Raw genomic sequence first — 23177 nt, 5'->3', positions numbered from 1 at the left:
TTCCGGATGTTTTTATGTAGTCATAATTTCACATATCAGCACAGCTCCACCAATAGGATAAGAGTTACGTGGAAGCAACAGGGGGGAAGAAGAACATATAGATATCTAAAGGTTATTTTTGTCTCATTCAAGTTTCTGTTAACCGGCTTGGAAATTTCCTGTGCTTGTTTCGACTTTGAAGTCTTAAAAAAAAAATTGTAAGTAAATAGTATATATATAGTATATATATCTCGAGTCAAAGTTTCTCTTTATAAATAATAAACCGTTTAAAAACTATATTTTGTATGTTTTTTCCTTATTCATAATTAAATAATAAATATGAAATACTTCTACAGAAAGCCGACATCCTTCAATTAACCGAACAGCAGATGATTTAAAAATTAGTAGTTGAAAGAAATAAATGTTATTACATGTTCATAATTGATCGATAAATTTAAGTATACAATTAGATAGATATAGTATACTTTATTAAGACCTAGATAAAAGACTTTTTTCTCGTTTCTCTTCTCTTACTTAATCACTAAGAGTTATATAACGTTTATTCGATAATTCTGCTTCTCCTGACCTTTCCACAAATGGTTGTTTATATCTCGACATTCTTGGTACTTTTAATCAAATTTTAATAACAGTACTTTACTCGTCAGAAGTAAATAAAAAAGCTCTAGGTAGAAGCAAGGATTTACTTACCTTTCCTTTCTCGAATCTCAGTTAGCAATGTCGTTCCTCTTGAAAGATTTTCCAAGTTTCCAAGACAATTTCCACGCTGGTAACATTGTATACATTTCAAGTATCGTGATCACAGGAACTTGTTGAGGCAATATTGAAGAAAGCAAAGAGAATGAAGAAATTGTAGGAACTATGAGAGACTACTCCTTCTTTCACAACTTATTTTCTCTTCGTTTGGGGGGAAAAACACAAATGAACGTAACGGTTGGTTTCATATACGTTTCAGATATCTGCTACTATCGCATGGAGGAGAATCCTGAAAAGAAGGAAGCGAGGAAGAATCAACTTTTGAACGAAACAATACCATTTTACTTGACTAAGTTCGACCAGATTATTGGCAAAAATAAAGGATATATCATTCCTTCTACCGTAAGATTTTTTATCCAAATTTAATGTTAAAATTTTTAGTCTTTGTGCAAACTGGGCCATGTTGTCCATAAAAAATTATTGAAACTTTGTTGCGACAAGACAGCTTTAATTGTTGAGAGCAGAGTGTATCTTTAAAATTCACTCCTGTTAGTTTATGTACAAATGAATTTGCCAAGATTTTCAGCTTTTAGATAATTATTCATGTATCTTCCTCATCAAGTTTGATAGAAATTATTACTATCGTAATCAAAGCAAAGATTAAGATATGTAAAATCATTTCTCTGGATATGACACTCTTGTTTAATGAGTGATAAATGATACCATTCGAAATATCATATTTATATAATATATAATCATACTTATAAGTGTAATCACTTAAGTACAGATATCTGAATTTTTCTCACTGTCACTGACATAGATACGTATTATCGTCCCTTAGATTACTTGACCAGTTTATTTCTTTCATCTCTGTGTTATTATATAACAATAATAAATAGTCACATTGAATTAATTTAGTATGATTATGTTGTTTAATAATACGTGTTTCATTGCAAAATATTTAGCGATTGAAGGGCTCATAGGAAACATGAAAGTGAAAGAATACTAGAATCTACAGTTTACGATTTCAATTTCTTTAACGAGATATTTATCATATTACACAATTCCTGTAAATGTATTTGTAATTATATCGCCGAAGAATTGTATTTAATTAAGCTATGAAGTTGTGGAATCGTGAGAAGGATTATTTTTATAGAACTGTCTAATTTCCATTCGACATTGATTCAGGATACACATTACTCTTTTTTACATAATACCAGTTTTGTCATTTTTAATTAACAAATACCTCCAAAGGTTGAAGTTTCTAAAATTATCCATTAAATTCTGACAATAAAATAAAAATCCAAATTCTTCCTAAAAAGCTAGTGATCTTTAGTTAAGAGTTCGATTTTTCACATTTTTCAAGGTAAATTAAAAAAATTGTTTAATAGAGGAGGTACAAAATAAATGTATACAAACCTTTTTTCAGACGACATGGGCGGACTTCGTGTTTGCAGCGGCCCTTGAAAATTTCGAGTATATGTTTGGGGCACCAGCTTTGGATAAATATCCAGCTCTTCAAGCATTGAAGAAAAGGATTCATAGAATACCAGCCATTTCTGATTGGCTGATTAGGCGCCCATTCACAAACAGCTAAAAAGCTAAAAACGTGTGGAAAAAAGATGACCAGTACACCAGTATATATATATGTACGCTGGCATCGCTATGTTGGTAAATGTTCGATGTTATACGTGTCGTAAAATGTAACAGTTCTATTTAAAGAAAAAATTTCGTTTCTATGAGTACGTTAAAAGTTTAACTATAAAAAGTCTCATCTGAGCTGTGTTCCTTTATGTGAAGGTATTATTGTGTGTAATATTGTGAATTACGACTTTTCCTCTCCGATATTCGTGAATTGAATCACGGTCAACTCAGCTTGAACTAAAATCCTAACTAAAATCGTCACCAACAAATCCGATGGTCCCGTGCGCTAGACACACCCATCCTTAGCTTTCCTCCGAGACAGCATCGTCTCCCAAGACAGTTCTGATTTTACATCCTTCGAACGGTCAATATCCTACCACCGGGTAGGACACACCCACAGATCAGTCACTCATTCATCTCGTACATACGCACCAGCGTAACTGCCTTCGTTATAAGTTGTTGGAATAAACGGTGAAATATAACTTACTATACTGTGTCATATTCATTTAACCACCTCTTATCTTAACCGAAACAGGGGAACGACTACTTCGCGGCGTCGATTCACCGAATCGTAGCGAGAATTTACGCCTCTCGCTACTGCGACTGCGTCTCTCCGCGAACGGTCGTAACACATTGATCGACAGAACCTTACTAGTTTGTTTTTACTAAGTTTTGTTACAGAAAACATGTTCTCATAAATTTTCAACTTTAATTTATGGAAATTTATTAACCTTAAACTATAAAATCATTCAATGAGTCTTTCCGGATGTTTTTATGTAGTCATAATTTCACATATCAGCACAGCTCCACCAATAGGATAAGAGTTACGTGGAAGCAACAGGGGGGAAGAAGAACATATAGATATCTAAAGGTTATTTTTGTCTCATTCAAGTTTCTGTTAACCGGCTTGGAAATTTCCTGTGCTTGTTTCGACTTTGAAGTCTTAAAAAAAAAATTGTAAGTAAATAGTATATATATAGTATATATATCCCGAGTCAAAGTTTCTCTTTATAAATAATAAACCGTTTAAAAACTATATTTTGTATGTTTTTTCCTTATTCATAATTAAATAATAAATATGAAATACTTCTACAGAAAGCCGACATCCTTCAATTAACCGAACAGCAGATGATTTAAAAATTAGTAGTTGAAAGAAATAAATGTTATTACATGTTCATAATTGATCGATAAATTTAAATATACAATTAGAAAATGTTTCTTCTTTATTGATAACTAAATAATACAGATAAGATACAAGATACTTGTACGAAAAGTCGGCGCGTCGTTCAATTAACGGAACAGCAGAGGATTTGAAAATTAGTAGTTGAAAGAAATAAATGTTATCATATGTTCATAATTGATCGATAAATTTAAGTATGCAATTAGAAAATGTTTCTTATGTTTGGAAGAATATATAATTGTTAAGGAAATTCGAGGATTTGGGAATACAAATTATTGACTATATTTCCCATACAACAGTTATACATCTATATTCCTCTCTAAGAACGTCTTGCACGCACGCTGGTTGCCAACCGACTAGCCTAGATTCTTCTAACATCTGGCAACAGTCTTTTGTCTCCACTGAGTCCTTGACGCCCTCTAACCCTTACACACACACACTCTCATGTACAGTGTAAATGTATCACTTCCCTAACACGCCTCCTTACATTTATACTGTACACTTAATTTTATTTACATACTTGTCGAATTAACAAAATATTTAACATTTATCGCTTCCTTTACATTTCTCTTATTTTACATTCATCCATGACCTAAACCTTTCAAATTTCTCTCTACACAGTGCCTTCGTAAAAATATCCGCAGTGTTTTCTTCTGTACTTACTTTTATTATGTTTATCTTATTTTCCTTTACGTACTCGTGAACGTAGTGGTAATGAACTTCGATGTGTTTAGAATTTTTTGTAAAAGTTCCGTATTTTGCTATACTCATTACTCCAGAGTTATCCTCATAGATTTTTACAGGGTTATCGTCTACATTTACATCGAAGATTTTCATTAGTTCTCTGATAGTCATTACTTCGCTCACCGCTTCCGATAGAGCTACATACTCTGCATACGTCGAGGCTTTTGTCACACACCTTTGTTTTTTAGACTTCCATCCAATTACATTTCCATACAATCTAATTACATACCCAGAAGTCGATTTCCTATCTATATGATCTCCTGCCCAATCAGCGTCCACATAACAATCTATCGTTTCGCACTTTTCATTTCTTTTATAATGTAGCCCTAAATCTCTAGTCCGGTACAAATATTTCAATATTCGCAAGGCATATTTAAAATGTGTCTCGTTACAACAATCTTGAAATCTACTCAGATAATTCACACTATAACTTATATCGGGTCTGGTATTTACACTAATATACAGCAATGCGCCAATTAAATTCTTGTATCCAATGTCCTCTCTATTTATCTCAGCTTTTTCAATTTTTAAGTTGGTCTCCATAGGTGTACAGTACAATTTGCTGTTATGTAATTTATATTTGTTTGCTAATGATTCTATGTATTTCTTTTGGCTTAATCTCATTTCATTTTTTAAATAATCATACTCTATATTTATTCCAAGATATTCTTTTACTTCACCTAAATCTTTCATTTCAAATTTATCAGTTAATAATTTTTTTTACACTTTGTATCTTCCCTTTGTTTTTACTACAAATCAACAAATCGTCTACGTATATTAACAAATAAACAACATTTTCTCCCTCTCCATAACTATATAGGCACAGCTCTATATTGTTCTTTTTAAAACCTAATCTCGTCACATACTTATCAAAACACTCATACCAGTCCCTCGGACTTTCTTTTAACCCATAAAGCGCTTTCGATAATTTACAAACTCTATTCGTTCCGTCCGCATATCCCTTTGGTTGATTTACATATACCTCCGAGGTTACTTCACCATTTAAAAAGGCAGTTTCTACATCCATTTGCTCAATTATTAATCCATTTTGACAACAATATGATAGCAATATCTTAAAGGTCTGATTACTCGCCACTGGAGAATATATGTCATCGGCTACGTTTCTTTGTTGAAATCCCCTTACCACTAATCTAGCCTTATACCTGTCCTCTGATTTTTTCGTGTAAACCCATTTTACATCTAATACTTCTTTGCCTTTTACCCTTTCTACCAATTTCCAAGTTTTATTCTTATAGAGACATTCTATTTCCTTATCCATAGCCTGTTTCCAAACTTCATTATTTTCGCAACAAATCGCCTCCTCAAATGTACGAGGGATATCTACTTTACAATAATTTGCATGAATCTCGCAAATATTTTCCTTTTCTGGATACCTTACTGGAGTTTTCTTAATACGTGTAGATCTCCTAGGAGTGTTTGAGCTTTCAATACTACTATTATTTTCATCTTTCCTACCTTCTAACTCTTCCTTATCCATACCATCCAATGAATAGTTATCTTCGCTATCATTTCTATCTGCCTCTAATGAATTTTCCTCAAAACCGATACATTTAGTGTCTGTCTCTATGACCTCTACATGTCTAGCTATTGTTATTTTCCCACCTAATAAGACTCTGTATCCTACTTCACTATATCCTAATAGAATTCCCATATCTGCCTTCTTGTCCCATTTGGAAACTCTTTTTTGTTCTGGCCTTCTTACAAAAACTTTACTTCCATATAGATGTAGATTTCTAACACTTGGTTTTCTCCCGAAGAATATTTCAAAAGGTGTCTTTCTTTCTATAGTATTCGCTAATATTCGATTTTTCAAGTATGCCGCTGTACAAACTATTTCCGGCCAGTACCTTTTATGTACTTTCGCTTCCGCTAACAAGCAACGCGCCATGTCCATCACTGTTCTATTATACCTTTCCGCTGTCCCGTTTAATTCATGTACGTATGTTGGGCAATTATTTATTCTTATACCTTTATCCCTAGCAAATTTATAAATTCGATTATTTAAATATTCTTTACCATTATCGCATCTTAATATTTTTAACCTCTTGCCCGTTAAATTTTCGGCTTCATTTACGAACTGTACGAAAGAATCAAAGACCTCATCTTTTGATTTTATACAATAGATCCTAGCTATTTTACTATAATCATCGATAAATGAAATGAAATATTTTTCTCCATTGAATCCGGTGGTCTTAAAGGGACCACATACGTCCGTATGAATAATTTCCATTATTTCCCTAGCCTTAGTTCGATTATTTTTGAAAGGTAAGTTATGCATTTTGCTTTCTATACACACCCTACATTTCAAAAGTTCCTTTTCAAATTCATTCGGTATGCCAGTCACTAGCTGCTCTTTACCCAAAATCTCTAAATATTTAAAATTTACGTGTCCTAGCATCCTATGCCATCTTTCCTTTTTACTCATACCACTACGTTCGGCGCTGTTTACTAAGTGCTTCTTCCCTTTCAATATACTTTTTATTCTATATGTCCCATTCTCTTTGAACGCTACAGCTGTAAGTTTATTATCCTCATCTATTACTTTCGCAATATTTCCTTTGGAAATAACCGTATTCTTATTGTCTGTTAGTTTACCTAAACTAATCAAATTTGCGGACATTTCTTTCGCGTAAAATACTTTCCTCATATTTATTTCATTTTGTTTTCCGAATGCTTCAAAATAACTTATAACATTCCCAACTTTTGTCGCTTTTATCGGTCTATTATCGCCTAAATATATATTTACCGGTTCTTTTAGGTCGATAGATTTATCGAAGTAATTTATATTATTAATTATGTGATCAGTACAACCGCTATCTAATAGCCACACTATTTCGTTCTTACTTATCTCATTCGTCTCACTGCTGTTTGCTGCGTGCGCCGTTGCTATCCATATGCCTGCTCTTGAGTTTCCATGCTCGCCCGTGCCGGTTGTTGATTGACGATGAAAGTTTCCACGTCCTCTGCTCGTATTGCCTTTGTTCCCTCTTCCTCTGTTTCGACCACGTGTTGGCCCATGCCAATAGCCGTTACTGCTTTCCGCTTGGACGCCATTTTGACACTCTCTCGCAAAGTGTCCTAATCTTCCACATCTGAAGCATCCTTCCTTTTTTGCAGAAAAGGCGTTGGTTTGCCTTTCTCCTCGATTGGATTTATTTTTCTTCTCTGCTACCTCTATTTTATTTTTTACATACGCTACCGTTTGATCCTCTTCTTTCAATGCGTCTATTATGTCCGCTATGTAGCTGTATTCTTCGGGTAACGTATTCAGCATGTAATTCAGCTTTTCCCTCTCACTTACTTGTGCGCCCGCACTTTTTAATTCATTGATTAATTTCTCAAAATCGTTAAAGAATGATGCTGAATCACTGTAGTTCTCCAGTCTTATGTTTTCCAATCTCCTTCTGCATACGATCTGCAGTGCCGTCGACTCTTTCAAGTACATTTCATCGAACCTTTTTATTATATCATACGCCGTTTTTCCTTCCCTAACATACTCCAATTGTCTGTTCGATATTGCACTATAAATTATATTAATCGCCTTCAAATCCTTTTTGTCCCAGTCTTCATCGTCTCTTTCGTTCTTCATTCTAGTTGTAACAACCTCGCATTCCTTATATTTGAGAAACATCGTGATTCTTTGCTTCCACATTCCATAATCCTCACCATCGAATATAGGTATCATGACTTCCGATCTCTCCATTTTAATTGATTCTTCTTTTTTTCTTTTCTTACTCAAGCGTTCCTACGTGCTCGAAGTATATTTTTTTCTGAAAGTTTTTTTTCTTTACTGAAAACTCACTCGCAAGATAGTAACCACGCACTAAATATCTTGCAAAACTAGTAACCACGCTCTGCTACCATGTTAAGGAAATTCGAGGATTTGGGAATACAAATTATTGACTATATTTCCCATACAACAGTTATACATCTATATTCCTCTCTAAGAACGTCTTGCACGCACGCTGGTTGCCAACCGACTAGCCTAGATTCTTCTAACATCTGGCAACAGTCTTTTGTCTCCACTGAGTCCTTGACGCCCTCTAACCCTTACACACACACTCTCATGTACAGTGTAAATGTATCACCTCCCTAACAATAATCACTGCTGAATGTTTTGTAGTTACGAAAGTTGTATACAAACATACATTGTACATACGACTAGTAATGGTACTAAATTACTGTTAGAGGGTCTTGGGTGTATAGAACCATATGGTTAAATTAATACTAGGGATAACGAATCGCGCGAGTGTAATTAATATTTTGAAATGCGTTGTTTGCATTAATTGATAGTTTTCTTATAAACTTTTTTATAAACAATTTCATTGCTATAGAAAAAAGATAAATGCCGGTAATATGTCTATCCTACTTAAATAGAAAGTGCAATATTTCGTTATAATATTTGGCGCAAGTTTATACATTATTACATCCAAAAATAATATTCTTTTTATATCTAAGCTATATTAAAATATAAAGATACAAATAGCTATGCGAGTAGTTAGTAGTTGATGCTTTTTACTTAAATTGTCTTATACTTCATAATTTGTAATAATATAATTCTTGTCATCAATGATTCTTTGTTTTTACTTTGTATATATTATACTTCCAGGAAGATGCCGCTCTATAAATTGACTTACTTCCCAGTTACGGCATTGGCAGAACCAATCCGTTCTTCTTCAGCTATGCTAGTATTCCATTTGAAGATGAACGTATCAAAAAGGACGTCTGGCCAGAAATAAAGCCCTGTAAGCTTAAAATTTAAAGAAGTTCTGTTTCTTAAATCTCATCTTTCCTAATTTAACTAAAGTAGCTAAATAAGGTAGAACACAATTATGCAGAGTATAACAGAGATTATTGTTTACTCTCCATTGCTCTATAAGATATGTGGGAGAACAATAGGTATTGTTAAGGAGACAATGCCTTTTGTTTGCTGATAAATTATCAATAAATTAAATTATATCTTTCCAAAACAGATAACAGGAAGCTAGATATTTAAGAAGCATCATAATCTGTTTGTTCGATAGAATCTTTGATTCTATTAGTTGTATGTTTTTAGTGACTCCTTATGGCCTGCTTCCTATGCTCGTAGCTGATAGAAGGAAGGTTGCTCAGTCTACAGCTATTTGCCGTTACTTAGCCAAACAATATGACTTAGCTGGAAAGACTGACTGGGCAAATCTTCATATTGATGCCACTCTTGATACTATTCATGATATTCGTCATAGTGAGTATCCAGTGCTGTTTTGCATAAATCTTATGAGAATCTTGATAACAGATAGTACATATCTGTTCAGGTATTTATTAGTTGAAATCCGATTTAATATTTGATTTAATCGAACGATACACGTATGTCAACAATACAAGACAAAGGATTAAAAAGGATTGTAATTCTATCTTCAGTATCATTTAAATTTCGCACAACACTGTATTCAAGTTAGTATAACATTAGCGAATAGTATTTAACTGAAAACAAATTTTCAGAAATTGCCGCCTTCCACTATGAGGAGGACGAGAAGGTCAAAGCTGCAAAACGCAAGGCTGCTGAAGAGACGCTGCCGTTCATTTTAGAACGTTTGGACCAGCAAGTGAAGGAAAATGACGGCTACTTCTACGATGGTACTCTCTCTTGGGCTGATTTAACATTCGTTGCTCTGCTCGATTATTTGAACTTTATGTACAAGTCTGATCTGATCGAGAATTACGAGAATCTGAAGCTGCTGGAGAAAAAGGTCCTCCTTCTGCCCAAGATCAAAAACTGGATTGAGAGACGCCCAGTTAGCGAATTCTAAACTTCACGATTGCTTATGGTTTTATAAGCGTTTAAAGATTGCGGTCTTAGTGTGTTGAGAGAACGAAGAACGAATCGTGTTGATGGAAGTTTGTATGGAATATACTGATTGCTTTTAACATTCATTAGTTCCAGCTATTACCGATATTTTTGTCATTTAGTTAGGGTTTTCCCTTTAGATTACGTTGTGATAGAGAACTATTATTTGTGTATTCCTACAGAAACATACGAACTATATAAACTGTTGACACGATGTTGTGCTTTTGTATTATAGAGATAATAATAAAACCATCAAACAATCATTAATTATGTTTTTTATTATATTCATTAAGAATTGAAGATTACCTCCTTGGTGATCTTGATAATATCGTATTTTACAAATGTTGAACAAAAAAAAATGTATGATTATTTTATTCAATACGTTATGAGGGTTGCTTTAAAAAAAATACGAGTTACATATTTCTTTGAAGAAAGCATGATTTTTATCGATACAATAATGTTCTTCTGTTATCGCTTTAAAGTTGAGTACTTCGTTGATTACACGAGAGAACTCGCCTACAGCAAACAAGATACGACCGTGTGTAAAGTAATTAATCTGGTTGCTCGTTGCTAGCTACACATAAGGCTTGCGTAAAAAAAAATATGCATTTCAGTTCAGGCGGAGAATTATGTAGGAAGTCATTTTGTCGATCAATAACTTAGTTAATAAAAGATCAAATTTTCATGTACATAAATGTAAGTAACGTTCAAGTATTAATCATTACATACAATTTTTGTATAATTCGATATCTTGGTCACTTACATCTTACAAATGATACATAGATAATATTTATGAGATACATTGGAGCTATCTTTTAGTTAACGCCATTTTTTCTTGTTTTCTCTGTACTTTTACTATTCTTCCAAAAATATCAAAGGATCGATGACTTCAAATTAAACTAGAATTGCTTCGGTATATTGTCAATCAATGGCTGTTTGTATTCACATCTATATCAAAGGAAAACCGATTGCAAAATTAATTACCCTTGCAACTCCGCAATATGAAAATATGTGTGATCGACCTTGAAGATGACAAATCTCAATGTTTGAAGTAGTACAAAAAGATGATAATTTAATTTCGCTTTATCAAACTGTACAAAATTTGTATACACATACAGAAAAAAAACGGAGTTCAAACATTAATCAACATGAATTATCGGTTATTATTGTTGAGTAATTATTAGGATTAGAGTTTTGGAGTATCGATCGTATCGAGATTTAACTATCGGTTTCCGCAATTTATTGTTTTTCTAAATTATGTCTAAATGGTATCAGTTTTTGAATATTTTATAGTTTACACTCCAACATACTGACGTAAGCTATCGAAAATAATTGTAAATTATGCAATATCATTTTTTTTATATTTCATAATCTAAATTTCAATCTATTTTTTGTATTTAACATCCCTTATTTATTGGTCGTGTTCCGTCTTGTACGTTCTTCAAAAAATCTTAATTTTTTTTTCGATAAAATCTTGTGTGAATTTACAAAAAATACGATTCTTCGTTTAATTTTTTTCCCTTATTGTCTTTACATATTTGGAGTTTAAACGCGTTATAAGTACGTCTTTTTTTAACATGATTACGTAGAATTCTTATTCTGAATAAATTATTTGTTTCCGCTTCATAACTGTTTCTAAATTACAGTGCATTTAATCTTGAAATGCACGGTAACATTTTACACTCTTTACGTTCTAAGGAATTCTCAGGATCGGTTAAAAATTAAATTACAGTAATGGTAATACTCAATATTAATGTCAGACGTGGATACTTCACTGTTTTGTATAATAATTTGTTATCTTGGCATCGATCAAGGTACAAAACTCGTGGCCATACACCACGTTGTCCATATTATTTTCATCTCGATAATATATTTTGTATATTTATGATGTTATTATTTTACTAGTATAACGATTATTGCACTATATTCTATAAGATGGAGCTTTTGTACGAACAATTTCAGGAACTTTTATAACAAAGGAAAGTACTAATTTTTAACATTAACTACCCACGACAATTTACGACAATTACTTTAACCTACGTTCTTACTCTAATTCTTATTCGCTCGCCTAATGTTTGAATTTTTAATCAATCATTGTTGATGAAAAATTGCGATGATAATTGCATTGCGGATATTTATGCAAATGCATATTTTCGTGGATACAATAATACAATTGAAAGATTTGATACAATCGAAAGGACTTGGGCAAAAGTATGTTTCTATCCATTAAATATCATCGATAGTGCTGTACTTTTGGATATTTTACAAAATTTTGCGTCATACGCATTCTATAAATTTTCGTATCTTCGAATCACCCATAATTGCATAAAAATCCACTGTTTTGTGATAATGAATATTAATGACGGTGGAATTTAAGATTCCCGGATTCAGTAACTTGTCTTACTCTAATACATGTATTGCACGTTTTTGGAAGACTAAAGATTCTTTGCTCGAGATCAACGCGACAAATATTGTACTTCGTGGTGAACGTTTCGCTACAGCCTTTCGACCTCTGTGATCGAGTTTACGCTTTTCCTCGATTTTATACTCGATCTCCGTAGCATGCTACTCCTTAAAGGCTCACCGCGAAGCGACGCTCTCATCGAATTCCTCGCACTGCATTTAGAAAATGATCGGAACATGGCGACCGGTGGTGTCTCTTCGTCCTCGCGTTTTCTGTCAAAACATTGCGTTTAAAAATATTGAATCCAATCGCTTAAAGATTTGAATAACTTCCCAACTCGATCCTTCTCTTCTGTTCAAAAGATTTAAAAAGCATTTGAAGAAAGAAGATAGTCCAGTTTTCTTTTGAGAGATTTAACAGATTTTAAGAAGAAAGTAATACGAAAGCATACGAAGATGTAGATCTAACAGAATGCTTGAGAATCTTGAACTTCGAGCTTGAAGATCTGTGAATATCTTTGAAAAAAGGAGACCGAAAGTTCCTTTATGTGATTTTACCTTCCGATACAAGGTATATCCCACATCTTCTGATCTTTTCCAAAATCCTCGCTGTCCTGCAGCGTCTGCGGAAGATCCTTATTCAATGTTTCCGGCAAAGAGAGTCAGAAGACCGCCCATAATTTCGAGTGTGCCCAGCACAAGAAGAGGTAGGAACGAGGACACAACATTGAGATAGACTACGAAGGGTGCGAGGATACTAGCAACGTATCCCATTATATGTATCAAAGCTACACCCTGAGCTCTAACCACAGTTGGTAATACTTCAGCCGCATATTGGAGACCGATATTGTATGAAATGTTTATCCAAAATCTACCGAGAATTGCCAGAGAAGCTGTATATATACCTGAAGAAAAAATTTTAGCATTAGTTTTTAATTCTAATTTTTCATGAAATAATTTTAGAAAATTTTAAGGAATAAAAAGAGAAGAAATTATTTTATCTGTCTGTAATTTGTCTGGTTGTCTGCAATAGTTGATACAAGCATTTGCTAAGCTTAATATAAGCGTGCTTAGCTCTAAGCTAAGCACAAGAAATAAGCTTCTTATCTATAAAACGTTAATCTAGCCAATTTGAATCTAAGGGATTGTATTATGGATTACGGCTACTGAAAGCCATATAGCACTGCTGGAGCGCTGAAGCCCATCATTTTGAGGACTATTGCCAACGCCCTTTGATATATGCGGAAATACGAAGCGATCTTATGATCAAAGCAGTAGAAGGGGAAATAAAATATCTATACAACGGATACATGATAGGGCTTGGAAACTATTCTAGCAATGTAGCAAATAATCTACAAGCATTTGCATGTTATAAATATTCCAAAATATACATTTTCTTCCTTTCAAAAAGCACAATGTTATACGAATGAAAAATATTCGTCTGATTAAGTCAGAATTATCGACTTAAGCTATTTAGAAGATTGATCAGTAATATAGAAGGGTGAATATATAAAAACGAAATGTACGAACTATTGGAAACGGCAGAAGCCCAGATGCTGAAGATACCAGAAATGACGAGGGAACCACACGCCAGCCATCTTCTGCCCCATCGATCAAGAACGAGCGTGAGGAACGTGTCAGCAGGCAGCTCGGCTGCTGCAGCAATCGTGAACGTAACAAACACGTCCAGGCCTAAATTATCGACGTTTCGTACGTGACCATCGAACACCAAAGAAATCGCCATCCTATATTTCGTAAAACAATTTCATATGATAAAGAAAAGCACGCTATCATATTTCATGTGAGAAGCAAATTCCTTGCTTCAGAAATGAAGTATTTTTAGACAAAAGATATAAAACTGTTCGTGAGATTTTTACAAGATACAATTCCGATTTTACGTCAATCTATTTGATATCTGTTTAATAGCGATACGAACCAAATAACAATAAATAGAATCGTGATATTCCGTAGTCGTGACGTTCTAAATAGATCCAACACGGAGTACGTTTTGTCTGCTTTCTCCTCTTTGCAGATTCTGGCACAGGTTTCCTGTTATTAGCAAATTTTTAACTAGTTAATGTCGTTTGTCTGTTTTTCTTACAAATTTATGTGAATCTGTTATGTGTACAAAGATTACGATAAAATCCGGAAGAAAGTTTATGTTATATTTGTATGAGACGATCCTTTCGAAATAGTTTACTTGGACGTTCGCAAATTTTTTCATTTTACTTTATAAAACATCAAACCTCTGAAAGTCGATTATCTCCTTATATCGTACATTAATGTTAATATTGCCATGATCTATTCATAGACTGAGCAGTTTCCAAATGTTTAATCTATTTGTATAAAAATTTTCAAAGATAAAAACAATATACAAATTCAATAAATAACATTACAGAAATAGACAATAACAGACAATAACAGAAATTGACAGCAATTTATCGCTGGCAATTTAGGTGATGAATAAGATATAAAATTACTAGGTTGTAAACAAATTTTCATTACGTAAAAGACCCAATTAGACTTCTATTCAAAGAAAATGATTATATGATATGCTTAAAGGCATATAAATTGGTATTTATAGAACGCACATAAAGCAGGAAAGATCATAAAAGTAGAAAATACGGAAAAGATTGCGGTAATCGGTTTATTTACCCGGAATCGTCTATAGATGTCATCGGGCACCTTGGTGCCGTTGATTCGCTCGAATTTACCAAGGATTTTAATGGCCCTGTCTATCTGACCTTGGCTGACCAGCCATCGAGCGCTTTCCGGTATCAACCATGGCGTACCTACGGCTAGAACAAGAGGAACTGAGGTGACAATACAGGTCATCCTCCAGTCGGCCAAATAATAGGCGATCCAGGGTAGAATGCAAGTTGCAAATGTGAAGAATATTGCGATCGACATATTCGCCACGAATGTCCTCCACTTTGGTCCAACGTATTCTAATACTGGAATAAAAAACATAATATTTAGAAGAATCATCTGTAAAAGAAATATTCTGTGAATAAAGAATGGAACAATATATTAGGTTGTCGCAGAAATTTCTTTCGTCTCGTAAGGAGATAATAGACGCATACTATTTTTTGTTTTATATTATTTTATTGAATTATATTCATTGGGACAAAATAGATCATACGTAATTCAATAAAATAATATAAAACGAAAGAAACTTTTGGGGCAACTTAACGCAATATGAAGAAGAACAATTTGAGTTACAAATATATAAAAAGTAGATATACAATATATAGATTAATTTAACAAACGTGTTTAGTTCTACGATTAAATCGTGTTTAGATCTAATAACAAGGACTTTAATAATTTCCCGATGATTGTTCAAGCCCATTTAAATTTCCGTAAGTGTTTCGATACTTATCGACAAGAATACGTTTCTATTTACGAATTATACAGGGTGGTTGGTAACTGGTGGTACACGCGGAAAGGGGATGATTCTACGTGAAAAAAGAAGTCGAAAATATAGAATAAAAATTTTTCGTTTGAGGCTTTGTTTTCGAGAAAATCGACTTTGAATTTTCGCTCGGTACGCGTGCACTTTATCACGTCTCGTTATAACGGATCTCACTGTAGATCGTTGTCTCAATTGACGTTATTTTTAAAATTTCTTAAATTTTTAAATTTTTAAATTTTTAAATTTTTAAATTTTTAAATTTTTAAATTTTTAAATTTTTAAATTTTTATTCTATATTTTCGACTTCTTTTTTCGCGTAGAATCACCCCCTTTCCGCTTGTACCACCAATTACCAATCACCCTGTATTTCTTAAAGATACAAAAGGTAGAATCACGCGTAACTAGCAATATCATAAATTAACTGTGAATAAACGGATCGTTGGAGTCAAAGGATCATTTACATAATTCAAACACGAGCGTGTGTTACCTTGTTAAGCTATTTATGGTAGATATTGAAAGATCGATAAGCCTGAGATACATATTTATGTCGAAACGAACATTCTCTACGGAAAGTCGAGTCTAATTCGATGAAAACAATTGACTTCCTGAACGAACATATCGATATATATCCACAGTGCAATGACAAGTAAATATTACTCTATTTTCGTACAAGAAAACAGATTAAAACGATGAGAAGTTATCTTGAACAATTGAACTGACCTTCGCGATGAATGAATCTCGCAATTTCACGAATACGTAGACGAAATTAATGTCTGGTGCGTATACGTCCAATAAATTAGAAACGCAAGGTTGTAACTCTTTAATCGCATAACAGGACAAGATGCGATAAACACGTGGAAATATATCATAGTGAACAACGTCTATTTGTAGTTGCCGTAAAATAGGGAGTAATTGCTCTTAATGAAGCAACCGTGTTAGCCACTTAATAGTGGCTTGCTTCTAATCCGGAATCACCTTCAATTAGTTGTAACTAGTGGCTTCCTGATAATTACCGCTCAGTGGTTGTTTCTTTTTTCTTTTTTTTTTTTTTGCTTTATTATAATTGCGATGCTCGAACCATGTTTACCATGGAACTCGCTTCCTTATTTAAAATCACTTTGTACCATTGAATTTTACTTTTCATGCTTCATAATGAACCAATTTATAATTCACAATAAACCAAAATGACGAACGTTCGTTTAAATCACGAGTTTCAGATATTTCTATTCTCTAAAATTACCTGAATTAATTTTTATTAAATAAAATAGCTATAGGATAATTCCACAAATCAGATATTTTGAGCAAATATCTCGGAATTTCCTGTTTAATTCGCCGTAAATTTTTCCAATACGCTCTGGACCTCCTACATATATATAACGTGTCTATACATAACTGTTAATTCATCATTTTCTCGTAATCCTAACAAACAATGCTTAAAAACTTTAACTACATTTTGGATTATTATCTCGCACGAATAAATTTTAAGCTATTAATCGCTTTCCTGAAAATCTGGGTTGGTTATCAGCTTCGGTACGAGACCATCGAGTAACTCGGTACGCATGAACGGAAATAATCTCCCAGTTATATCCAAATGTTTAATAATTTTCTACATAGAAATTTAATGAAAAATAAGAATAGAAGAACCTAGCATTACAAAAATCAACTTCCATGAAATCTAAATATTATTTATGCTGTCTGTAATTTTCAACATCTTCTTTCGCAAATCATCATCACCATCATCATCATCATCACCATTGCGACAGCCATTCTAAAATATATGTATCATTAATTTAATAGAAAATAAGAGTAGAAGAACCTCACGTTATAAAAATCAATATTCATAAAACCAACAAAATATCGTTTTTTAAATATATGTATCATTCAGTTTGTATTGCCTTTACAACGCGTAGATAGGGCGAGGAGATCTCTTCTGAAGACGAGATATTATTCTCATAGAAAGGATACAGAAAGGAGAAGAAGACGTAAAAAAGCTTCTCTGAGACCACTCGTTTCATCACTTCGCCTCTCAAGGTTTACTGCCTTTAACATTACATTATTCGCGCAGAAAAAGTATTCGCTTTTCTCCCAGCTGTTTCCGTCACCCTGTAATTTCATATCGTGTTACCGTTCGATCAAAAGCGACAACTCATTTATTGTAAACGAAGATTCCGTGCGGCACAGTTAGCAAAGATAAATTACAGACGATCGTATTAATAATAATAATCTGACCGATATCTCGCAATGCGACCAATCGATAAACGCGAGCACCGTCCAACGCAAGGACGTTGTTAACGTTTCGAAACTGATTAACGTTCGTTCTCTTCTTTCTTTTCTTTCGTTTCTTCCTTCTCGCCTGTTGGCTCGTAAAAGTATCTTAGCATTTATAGACATTTTTTATTTATTTATATTTATTATATATGATGGTATCATAATTAGTACAACAAAGTATTATTACGTTTCTGTTATATATTCATGAATATATTGGAATTTCATTAGGATCGTAATAAAGTCATATAATAATTATATCGAATATGACGTCAGAATTATAAATACGGTTATTATAATGCAGAGTTTCAATTAAGTAAATTTAAAAATCTATATACAAGATACAAAATTATTTAGCGTAATTATATATTTCACAGTAATTACAAAAATATTTAATTATAAAAATAGTCAAACATTTATTATATTAATAAATCCCGATATTTGATAACCATTTATTACATGTTTAAGATAACTATTTATGCTGTATATTTGTACTAAATAAATGTTTGCATTAAATATCTCGTAACTTCTATGTGCATCTTCAGAAATGCTTCAAACTTTACCAATATAATCATTACAATGCTAATGAAATTTCAGAATGTTTTATATAACATATATTCTACATACATATAAATTTTCTGTGGCAAATATGTAAATGCTTTTATAAACTACTAGGTTTATACGCTTTGCAGTCTCATATTTTCCTCCCACTGTTAGCATTATCTGCAGTTTGTATGTGAGTTGTATGAAGTTGATCGAATTCTACGCTTTCAACGATCTGGTCGAGTGACGTTCTGCTTGAATAAGTTATAAATCCTGGCAGGAAGAAAGGCACGTGTTATTGATATCGACTGGTTAGCTGGAATGTTGAATAGGAATTTAAAGAACCAACTCAAACTTTATCGATAATAAAATATGGAAAATATGACTGCAATTAATACGTGAAAAATAATGGAAATATTCTATAGGATACTTGAATGTTTATTAGAGAATTTTAATAATAATATGGAACATAAAGAAGAAAGAAATTCGATGATACTAAATAATGATGATACTGAAAATTTCAGTGATTTTTATTAATATAAAATTAACATTAATATAAATAAAAACAAAATCTATTATAAATGATATAGACGAACTTTTTAACTAAATATCGTTAGAAAGAAAAGTGACACAAGTATACATACGAAACAATACAAAAAATCCGCATCTATCTAGAGAAATTTGTTATGAATTTCAAAGTCTGTATAAATACGTATACTAATACATAAAGCTTCTAAAGCTCTAAAGTTTTAATGTTTAAAAAAAAGTACAAAAATATTTCTATTAAAATATATATGATATTTTCCACGGTATTTTCTACGCAGTTTCTACAATTAAGGATTTCCTCGTTCCCATCGATTTTCCTCTAGTTGTGAGACCCTCGGATAATCACGTCCCTTTCATTTTATCTTCGCTACGCTCGATTATAAATACGGAACTGAATATAGAATTATTTGCAAATCAATGAATCCGATGATGTAATTTGTTACGCGCTCGAAACGAATTAGTATCACTTATCTTAGTTTCAATCAATACCTCACTTTCTCAAGTCATTGATTAAAATACGATTTACATTCGTACAGATCGAGCCTTCTTTCTCAATATTTCCGTCGAATATTCGTGATCAATCGTTTAATCGACCTTGATAATTAGAATAGAAATAAGAAAATTCGAACGCCAAATCATTAACGAACCAGCCACTTGCTCACGAATCTCGTCAACTTGGCCTTGTTTTGTCCAACAAATTGTAAATTTTTCCAACCTCGGCTTGAGTCATCGATTCTGGGTTAATGCACGTCACCTGAGTTTCTTTGGTCTCGATTTTCACAATTGGAATGCTGTCTGCAGGACAAACTTGCTATTCGATCAAGAAAACTCGTTTCAATGACTCGTCTGATGAACTTTCAATCAGCGTTCTTACGTTTCAACAGAGTCTCTTCAAAAGTTTCAATCAGGGTCTTAACGCTGTACTTTCAGGGTATAAAATATCTTTCAAGACAGAGACTAGTCTAGATTTTCTCTTCAGTATATTGATATTAGAACAATAACTGGAAAATATATTTCTACAGTATTATAATTGAAATTTTTTCATGTAGAGTTATAATAAAATTTTGTATTATAAATTGCCTGTATTATGGATATCAGACAATGAATTCAGCATGAATTATATCGATCTTATATTAAACAATTTATTAGAATTTTCAATGGAATATTTAAAATGTTACTTGATTGTTTTATATTATTATGTGATATTTTTACGAATTTTAAATAAGTTTGCTAGAAGAAGATGTTCATTTTAATTAAAACCATATACATGTATGTATGTATATATATACGTAGATTTATAGTTGTGGAAGCGTTCGTTGTAGAACCATTCATTCGTTACCTTCGCTTTCCGTTGGGAAGTGAAAATTTATGAAAACCCTGGTATGCTATAGTTGTCCAGAAATGAAAAGCAATTTTGAACAACTAATCCTTTGTAATCAGAATATTGTCTCGTTAAAAGAGAAAACAAAATTATAATTGATCGCGAGTACAGAGGGAAAATATTAGTATAGAAAATGATTGCTGTTACGACCGTTCGCGGAGAGACGCGGTCGCGAGGAAAACGCGTCAGCGAGAGGCGTAAATTCTCGCTACGATTCGGTGAATCGACGCCGCGAAGTAGTCGTTCCCCTGTTTCGATTAAGATAACAGAGGTGGTTGAATGAATATGACACAGTAGTAAGTTATATTTCACCGTTTATTCCACAACTTATAACGAGGATAGTTACACTGGTGCGTATGTACGAGATGAGTGAGTGACTGATCTGCGGGTGTGTATACCCGCTCGAAGGATGTTGACCGTTCGAAGGATGTAAAATCAGTACAGTACTGGGAGACGATGATGTGTCGGAGGAAAGCTAAGGATGGGTGTGTCTAGCGCACGGGACCATCGGATTTGTTGGTGCCGATGTTATTTAGGAGAGTGAGGGAATAGGCTTCGTTTCTAATTGGTTAAACGAAGGGTCTTAACCGCCCTCGAGAGAAAGTGGTTAGTGGGAGGACAGTTGCAGCGTACGTGCGAAAAACCAACTTTCCTTAGTTAAGCCGTGGTAGACAATAGTCTCGAGAAATTCCTCGGAAACAGATGTTTGTTTGAAGGACCTTAGCAGGCAAGTGACTCAGGTTTATGACGGATGCTTAAGGCTATTGAGGGTACGCCGTACGGAAGAGCGGACATCTGGTGTCCGTCTGGCCCGCGGTGTGTGACCTGGGCCAGGCAGAGAGTCTCCCGGCGTAACAATTACGAACTAACTACCTTTAAATATTATAAATATTCAATGGTATATATAAATCCAACTATCTTAAAGTTTCATATTTTTATCTTGCATGAAATTCTTATAAAACAGGAAAATTAATTTTTCTCTGTCTCTCTCCCTCTCTTTGATATAAACGCCGCAGTTGAAAAATAAATATGTATGACCTCATGTATATTCATATGTATTTAAGCATCTTTCTTCGTAACTTTGAATGGTTTTCAATTTCATTTAAATTGTTGCATGGCAACGTGAGTTCTGTTGCAAAATTCATATACTTGCAGAAACGTCAGTCGTAAATCAAGCATAACAACAGTTTTACAGTATGTTGTAGAGATTACTTTGTTATTTAAACTTAGAGATCTTCCTGCTTACAGTAATTACAAAAAGTAACTGTACACCATCGTATTTAGAACGTCATTTATATATATACCAATTAATTAAGACTAAGTCTTAAGATAAGACTGATTAAAATATTAGCTTTCGTATCATTTGTAATACTTTCATACATGCTTATAAATAATTAATGCTATCAAAATGAAACGTAAAAACTGATTTAAAAAAAAGGAAGAGAGACGCTTCATTGGGAAATAAGGATACATACGTACAAGTACTTTTTGTAGCCACTGTGTGGCTTTCAAACTCAATTCCAGGGCAAAAAAGAAATTATTGAAAAACGGTTACCTAATATGTACATCATAGTGAAGCAATTATCAAAGGCGAATCCAACGAAAAAACGACACAAAGTGAACTGCCAGAAGCTACCCGTGAACGCAGTAGCCACCCCAGCGAGAAATCCCATTAAATTAGCTCCGAGCAAAGCTGGTATTCTTCCATATTGATCAGCAACCCATCCAAAAATTAATCCTCCGAAGATAGCGCCGATGAAGAAGATACTTTGAGCTATGGTTGGCAGTGCATCATACTGACAAACCCATCCCAGCTGCAACAGAAAACTACAGTCGAATGATTTACTTCTGATCACTATCAGCATCACGGGAATCTTATAGCAATTTCAACGCCTCGATTAAACGAATTTTCGATCAAAGTTTCGAAATTCCTAATGAAGCGCGCCTCTGTCCTTTTTCCTTTCCCTTTGAGGAAAAAAGAAGGAGAAGCTTAAGACCCTGCGCGTTCTCGCGTCCTTCTTCTGGATGCTTCCTACCCCTCGATGAATAATTCTCCTCCTGACGAGCGACGCAAAGTTCATGGAAATCCACTGGAGCAAAAAGTCTTGCAATTTATGTCGAACAAATCTGTGTGTTCGCGCTGTTGCTCGTTATAACGTTTTATTAAAGTTTCTTTTCAATCCGGTATTTTCATTTTCAGTTTCATTTTCAGATTGTATTTTATTTGGCAATGTAACGCTTGAATTTAGAATGTACTCTGTAATTTCACTACATGCACTAATTATTACTGCAATATGTACTAGTAATTCTGTTACGTACTATAATTTTCCTCTGTGGAAATCGACATTGTTAATTTTCCCACTTCTGAACTATCGATCTTTCCACAAACGTTTATTCGACCCTTTCCATCGTTCTTCTTTCTTTCCAAAAATTGTACACTACGCTTATTTTTTATCGAAATAGATCATGCAAATAATCGAATACGACATACACAGTATAAAGGGATTGATTGATAGGA

At 33.4% G+C, this 23177-nt stretch overlaps 1 long non-coding RNA gene and 1 pseudogene across 1 annotated transcript in view; one reads left to right on the top strand and one right to left on the bottom strand.

The window, feature by feature from the left end:
• LOC143304736 (uncharacterized) overlaps window positions 1–23177 on the bottom strand; it is a 41469-nt gene that overhangs the window by 4977 nt on the left and 13315 nt on the right. The window lies entirely within an intron of this gene.
• Window positions 8539–10376, top strand: LOC143304733 (glutathione S-transferase-like; annotated as a pseudogene).

The sequence above is a fragment of the Bombus vancouverensis genome, unplaced genomic scaffold (genome assembly GCF_051014615.1).
Source record: "Bombus vancouverensis nearcticus unplaced genomic scaffold, iyBomVanc1_principal scaffold0052, whole genome shotgun sequence".
Lineage (NCBI taxonomy): Eukaryota > Metazoa > Arthropoda > Insecta > Hymenoptera > Apidae > Bombus > Bombus vancouverensis.
The sequence above is the reverse complement of the archived record's forward strand: the minus strand, read 5'-3'. Positions and strand labels throughout refer to the sequence as shown.